The sequence below is a fragment of the Pteropus alecto genome, unplaced genomic scaffold (assembly GCF_000325575.1).
Source record: "Pteropus alecto unplaced genomic scaffold, ASM32557v1 scaffold101, whole genome shotgun sequence".
NCBI classification, from domain to species: domain Eukaryota; kingdom Metazoa; phylum Chordata; class Mammalia; order Chiroptera; family Pteropodidae; genus Pteropus; species Pteropus alecto.
Window position 1 is genome coordinate 14,088,607 of NW_006432945.1, and position 7,663 is coordinate 14,096,269.

The 7,663-nt window shown below is 39.2% G+C and overlaps 1 pseudogene; it reads right to left on the bottom strand.

The window, feature by feature from the left end:
• Positions 1-6,735: 6,735 nt before the first annotated feature.
• LOC112476553 lies at positions 6,736-6,854 on the bottom strand (annotated as a pseudogene).
• Positions 6,855-7,663: the final 809 nt, after the last annotated feature.

The following is a 7,663-nucleotide window of genomic DNA, read 5'->3' on the forward strand; positions in this document are numbered from 1 at the left end:
TGAGTAAATCTTTTAAGGGATAAGTCATTTGTTCAAGGAAGTGGTGGTGTACATTTAAACTCAGACCTGTCTTACTCAAAGCCCAAGCTCTTGTAAACTTCCGGTGTTTTTTGAGCAAAACCAGAAACAACAAGGTGGGGGTGGGGAGTGAGCAAAGATTAGAAATCACTCTGGCTGCCAAGTCTCAAGGCAGGGATGTAGGAGTAGAAGAGAAAATTACTGAGGACCAGTAACTTACTGCAAAAGAATGACACCACCTTATAAAAGAATGCCATGGTAAATTGTCACATGAGCACTACTAGAATAAACCAAAGTACACGAAAATTAATTCACCAAACATTTATTGAGTGAGCTCTGAGTTGGTCACTGAGCTGGGTCCTGACAGTGCAATTTCTTTGTGTATGTAATATAAAATACTTAGAAACGAAGAATTTGTTGAAGATTCACTACCAAATTGGAAGTCCTTTGCTTTCCTGAGAACATTCAATATTCATTTTCTTAGAGGAAATTACTTGTTATACATTGACATTTTCAGTAGAGGGCACTAGGAGATCAAGATAGTTTTGAACTTCAGTTTATCAAAATAGTTCACAGGAGCATCTTTCAGAACTGTGTAATCGTGATTTCAAAAAGCATATCAAGTGTTTCAAAAATGGAATAAGCCATGAACCAAAAGAAAGAGGTTTGATATATGAATATCAGTAAGATCACTAAGGTCGATATTCTAGCTGTTTGCACAATGACAGATTTTTTGAGTGATTCTATTTATAAAATGATTTCCATTACTTATTTGCAAGTCTCTATTAGGACCACTAGGAAAGACCAGTTTAACATAGCACTTATGAAAGAGATGGCTTAGGTGGTAGAATAAAAATTGGGCCACAAGTCAAAGAGCTAGAATTTGAGAGACCCACCCCTTGCACCCCAGTTTGCCTTTTGCTAATTACGTGGCCTGGGGGAAAACATTGCATCCATAAAACAAGGACAGGATGCCATATAGAAAGAACATGCATGATACAAACAAGCAAACAAAACAAAACCAAAAAAAATCAGCTCTTGTAAATTAACACTTGGAGAACTTAAAGAAAAAAATCAACATCTGGAAGACAATGCTGTGAAAAAAAGAAGTAGAGCAAATTGCAAAACAGCAGAGGTAGAAATGGGAGGAGGGAGAGGAATTAGAGGACTAATCTCAGTGGACCAACACCTGAGGAACCAAAGTCTCAGAAAGCAAGAACAGAGGAAACGAAACGGTGGAGTTAATCAATGGACATATTCAAACTGAATTGAAAGATATGAGTTTCCAGACTGAAAATGCTTACATAGCGTGCGGCACAATCGCTACAAACAGAGCCATGTGAAGGCACATCACGAACTTTCAGAAACCTGAAGACAATGAACAATTCTCTGAGCTTCTAGAAGTAAAAACAGGACATATGTGGTGGGCAGAATTCTAACTGCAGGATTTCCTTATCCCCTGTGAACTTGTGTACTATGGGTATGAAGGATTTCACCCTCATCCATACTAAAACTGCCATTTTAGTTCCAAACCTTATAAAACTTTTTTTTCTCTTTAGAGGCACATATATCTTTGGGGAAAATAAACAATTAAAAGAGGAGGAGGTCGTGAAAGGGATCTCTCCAAATTAGATGTAAATGGCTTTTTGAGAGGAAAACAGCAGCGGTAAAACGAATGCTGGATTATTTCTTGCCTATTTTACAGGTATGCAAAACAATGTTCTGGATCCCTCTGGGAGTCGGGAGAGAAGAAGGAGTCTGTGAGATCATGTAAGGCGAACGGACCTTCATGGAAATCAAACTCGTGACCTTGGCACTATTTTGCTATGCTCTGCCCGACTGAGCTAATAGGCTCACACAGAAAGCTGAAACGTGAGATTTTTTAAAAAAAACTATTTCTCCAAATTTTGCTATCCCTGTTGATTATAATCTTCAAAAATAATCAAAAATTATATTTTTTGAGAGCTTTTACACTTTTACACAGGTCCTGGTTGAAGATGGTAGATCGATCATATGAATTTATTGCCTCTCCTGCCTAAGACTGACCTAAAATTAAGAGAATGGGAGAAGAAACAGCAGCATAAGAAATTTCAACAAGCTTTTGAAAACCTGAAATCAGATGAAGTAGTAACTGATTCCGCAGGACAGACTGAATAGCCCCAGGAAAAAATACTTTGCAAAGCCTCCAGTGAAAGGCTGGCTCCCGTCTAATTGCCCTAAACTAACTAAACAGAACAAAGGGATCCAGGGAAGACAGAGATAACATAAGAAGAAGAAAACTTTGGAAAACTTAAAACTTTCAGAGAGGTAAGAGATTATATGACCCATTCAAAACAAAACAGAATGCCATAAAAAATAGAGGACACAAAAGATGTCTGAGAAATTTAAAATATAGGAGTCAAATTAGTGATGTGATTAGGATTGGGAGACAAAGTTGATGAACTCTTCCAGAAAGCAGAAAAAGTTAGAAAGTAAAAGAGAGAAGTTGATCCCGAAAGCCAAAATCCAAGTTGTAGAATTCTTGCCAAAGGGGAGAGTAAAGAGAGGTAAGTAAACTCTCAGAACAATGCTAGAAAATTCCCCACACCCAAATGTTGAAAAATAATAATGTGATATAAAATACTAAAACCCCTGGAGCGATGACGGACTGAAAGAAATATTCGCACAAAGGTGTGTCAGTGTGAAATTTTTAAAAACCATGGATAAGGAGAAGCTTCTTAAAGCTTCCAGAGAGGAACAATCTCCAGATTCAAAGGAGAAAGAAAGAGAATGGCATGAAAATTCTGTTATCAGGACTGAATGCAAGAAGATAAGGAAGCCATGGCTTTCAGAATTCTGAGGAAAAAATACTTTTCAAACCAGAAGATAGATTAAAGAAATTTTCATGTATTCAAGGACCCAGAAAACTTATTTTCTGTTCATCTTTCTCTGAATTTTACTCAGGATGTACTCCAACAAAAACTAGATATGGATCAAGACAGAGGAAGACATGGAATCTACTAAAGTTCAATACAGCACCAAAGAAGCAGACTGGAAAAGCCATCAACACAGACTGAAACAAGAGAGAGGCTTCCACATATGAGTCCCTAGGAAAATAAGGAAACTGATCGTTTTTCTGTTACACATCCGTATTTGGGGACCACTGGTGGATTATGAACCAATTTGAGCAGTTATAAACATTTGTTAATCCTTTAATTTTTAATTTTCGTTTTACGTAAAAGTATTCTAGAAGTGCAAAAAAAAAAAGAAATATAATCATAGTACAGCTTGGAATTCTGAAGTGAACAATATTTACATAGACATAAACATAGATCAATTGAACTAAAAATTATGATATAATTACATTAGACGTGTGGAGAGTAGGTGACGGGACTATAAAAGGCCTTAATTCACTTGATCGTAAATTCCACAGAGTCAGGGATTTGTCTGTTTTGTCTCCTCTGGCATCCCCAGAACGCAAAGCACACAGTAGGTGCTCAAACAATATCTGATTTACTATCATCTACCATACCAAGGAAGTCAACAGATGGTATCCAAAATGGTGAATCAAGCAGCAGCTCTGTAAGGATATCGTCTAGGAATACGTGGATAGATTTGGATATATACACATACAAAGAAACAGCTAAACTGACGTAAAAGAAAAAAAGTAATTGTTTCTGAGACGATCACTGGGAGTTAGTCTGAAGGCGTGGGGCCAGAAACTACTATTCGTCTTTATAACTTATTTGATGCTCTTGGATATTTTTTAAATTATGTGTATGTAATAAATATTTTGATTACATTTTTTAACACAGACTGATAAAAGTTTAAAATAAAACGATTTTCGGTAATAAAATATTTTTCAAAGAAAGTACTGAGCAATAAATAGAAGCTGGTCACGAAGTGATCGTGAGTTCTTTATTAAGAAACATATGCCAAACAAAATCTCACTTGCTGTTTTGGCACCTTGACAATTGTTTCGTCAGAAAAGGTAAGGATGACTGAGCCAATAAGATTCAAGTTTAAATGCACTGTCCTCAAAGGCACGAGGTGACAATGGATTTAGAGAAAGCTTTACGGGTGATTTATCTTGCACAGTTTTTGATTTAATCTAGTATTATGATAGTGGACAAGGTTAAATTATGCCTTGCTATGCAATTATGTCTATTTAAAATTCTTATATTGCTGAGCAAATGATATATTTATTTATTTGGTCACGCTAAGAGATCTAGGGTTCTTTTAAATGGAGCAAATGCAAGGTGGATGATTAATTCCCAGCTTTGGTGCTAAAACTTTAATAATTCTCAAGGATTTCTTACCCGCCCCTCCCCCTCCCGCCCTCAAATTGGAATGTTTGCCACTTTCTTTCCTCTTCTAACATTAGTAACCTATGACTTTTGAGTTGAGCTTTACTAGGTCCTTGGACTACAGTTTGTGAAACAAAGCAGGAACTTTAGAATCAGGTAATGAATGACGCTGCAGATGCTGTTACCTGCTAACCTTATGACTGCGAGTCAATTCCTTCGCCAAGCCTCAGTTTCTACAGCTTGAAAATGGGAGATACTGTCACTTACTATATCATATTGCTGATGAAATTAAAGAAGAGATCAATATGTAGATTCTGTTATTTGATTTTGCGACATGTGTTTCTCTTCTCAGAGGTTTACTTTATGACATGTATATGTTCATTTATCTTATAAAGTGAATTAGAATGAATTAAAGTTTGGCTTTCAGGATTCCATGAAGCCCTCTGATGTAGCTGTGCTGTTGCCAAACCAAGGCACTGAGACTTCAATTCACAGTGATGACGTTTAAGAGGAGCCAAGGTGGGAACCACTAGTTAAGCGATGGGTACATAGGGTCTTCTTTGCCTTTTTTGTATATATTTGAAAATTGCTATACTAAAAAAGCTAAAACAAAGGTGGGCTCCTGATAAAGGAAAAGGTGTTAAACCAGTTTCCCGAGCAAAGCATTTGTTGGTACAGATGCTCGATTGTTGAGTCCATTTTCTTGTAAATTATTTTCCACTGTAAATTCAATTCTTGTTTTTGTTTTTATTACACAGAGCAGCCTACGTGACAATAATGAAGATCTACTCTCTCCTTAGCTAAGTAGGACCTTGTCCGGCCACACACCTGAAGGAGAGACCCTCCAGGGAAATCCAGGGAGGAAATAAAGTGTCCATGAGTCAGCCTGTGGAACTTTCTCTGCACTGACACCAAATCAAAGCTTCCGCTAGCTACTAGGACTGTTTTGTTGCCTAAGCACTTGGAAGAGACAATAAGACCCAGGGTGTAGCTATTAATGGACTCCAGCACTTCCTTCTTTTCTGGCGATTGTTTGTTGCAAAAGTCCAAGTGTTGCTTGTGGAAACCTAGATAAGTCATTATTTGGATTATTATTCCCACTGAAACTCCACTGGTGTCTTTAGTTAAATAAAGCCTTTCCTGTTCTAAACTATTTGACCGGGTTGTTTATACATGAGGTTATGCCAGGCCTAGTCTTCCCCACAAAGGCTGTGTTTTGCTGGTCCTTCAGGTGATTCATCTACTATATACACATAAAAATTACAGTTCACAAGGTTGTTGTAAGAATTAATTAACGTTTGCTGTGCACTTTATGATCCTCGGATAAAAGGCACCAAGGAAATGCAATGTGTCAACATAAAATAATAACACCAGTCCACATTGTAAACAATGTTGAGATCTTTTCGAATGAAAAGTAGAGTATTAACTTCAAGTTATTTTTATTAGTGTTTGCAGAAGAATCAAAACAGTACTTGGAGGGACATAATGCAATGAGAGATTTGCAGATGAACATGTAACTAAAAGAAGGCAGTAGACAATACTTCTATTGCAGAATAAGGAAATACAGCCTTTTGCTTTGGGATACCTAAATATCAAGAAGAAAAAAGCAAGAAACAAAGAAAGGAAAGGGAAAAAAAAAAAAAGTACATGCGCAGCGGTCAGAGAAGGCAGCCTAAAAACAATGATGAAGATCCTTGATTCTCGAGATACTTTTCCCATCGAGATGAACGATTATAAAATGGACAAAAAGAGTTTATTAGAGATATTCGATCTTATCTTACTCTTCAGAGTTTTACATGTGGTTGGGGGAAGAAAGTTCAAAGGAAGAGAAGAGAAAGATGGAGGAAAAACTGGGTAAACGTAAAAATCTGTGGACACAGGAGAGCCTGAGAATAATTTTGAGAAACCTGCGGGTTATTTTGAACCCATCCTTCTATTTCATTCCCCTGATAGTGAAGGCCGAATATCTCCTCCCAGAGAGCAGTTCCTCCTGTCCACCGCCACCTGCCTCCCCCCGATTGGATCCCTCGGCTTCTCAGACTTGGATTTCCACAGCAGCCACCCACTGGCCATGCTGGACGTTGACATTCTCACCTTGTACACCGAACTCATCATATCTGAACTCCAATCAGTTTTAAAGCTTTCCCTGCCTATGCCAGCTCACAGCCATCTTTCCCTTTTTCTGAACTTTTTGGTATCTGGGCATCTAGAGTTTGTGCCATGAACTTTAATGTTGTTCTTACTATACGATGAGGTCGTAACATCCTGGAGGACAAGGACTGTTCTCTTTTTTTTATTTTTTATTTTTGACGGCTACAGCACCTGGTCTTCCTCGGTGGTCTCCCATCCTTTTAATGTTGTTCTTACTATACGATGAGGTTGTAACCTCCTGGAGGACAAGGATTGTTCTCTCTTTTTTTTTTTTTTCCGACACCTACAGCACCCGGTCTTCCTCGGTGGTCTCCCATCCAAGTACTAACCAAGCCCGACCCGGCTTAGCTTCTGAGATCAGATGAGATCCGGCGCGTTCAGGGTGGCATGGCCGTAGACAGGACTGTTTTTGATGCACATTTTTTCATGGCACAGAGTGAAGCACTTAAAAGGAACACAGTAGACGTTTGCCTGATTGGCCGATCACAACCGTGGGCTCTGCTGTCTCCCTTTGCAACCACGATGGTGGGGCCCGTGAGAAGCCCTGGTTTTGGAACCGAAGCTGAGTGAGAATTCTGCCTCTGCCACTTACATTCCACCTCTGTTGCCTGAATGTGCGTGAGATTTTTATTTTCAAACATCCAGAGAGCCACCAAGACAAACGCGAGACATGTCCCTCCAGCCCCTGACCTGTGGAGGAAGACATCACATCTAGCAACAGGAGCCATCGGCCGTGTGCTCTGGCACGGGACAGGAATGCTTCATCAGCCACGTCCGCAGCCTAATGGAAATGTCACCCCTCAAGTTTTCGACTTCCCTTGCTACGATTCTATTCTCTTTCTGGTTTTCCAGATGCCCCGATATCAGGAAAAGTGAGTCCCACAGAGAGAGGAAGAGATTCCAGACAATAGAAAGGATTAGATCACAGGACATTGTGGCTGTGTATTAGTGTCTTATGAGTTTGGTCAGTGCGAATTGCCTTCAAGACACTCCTCACCTTTAAGCAACTGAGAAAACTCAGTTTATAAAAAAACCTGAGGAACAGTCACTGGACGGTGGTGATCCTGTCAATTATTCCACCAAAGAGGGCCTACCAGAGCAGCCAGCTCCAAAGCCATGCTCCCAACTTCGTCCCCCAGACTGCTACACACTTCTGCTTGTCAACCATCTGTCCTAATTTGGGTTACACCAGAGGAGCCTTACAGTAC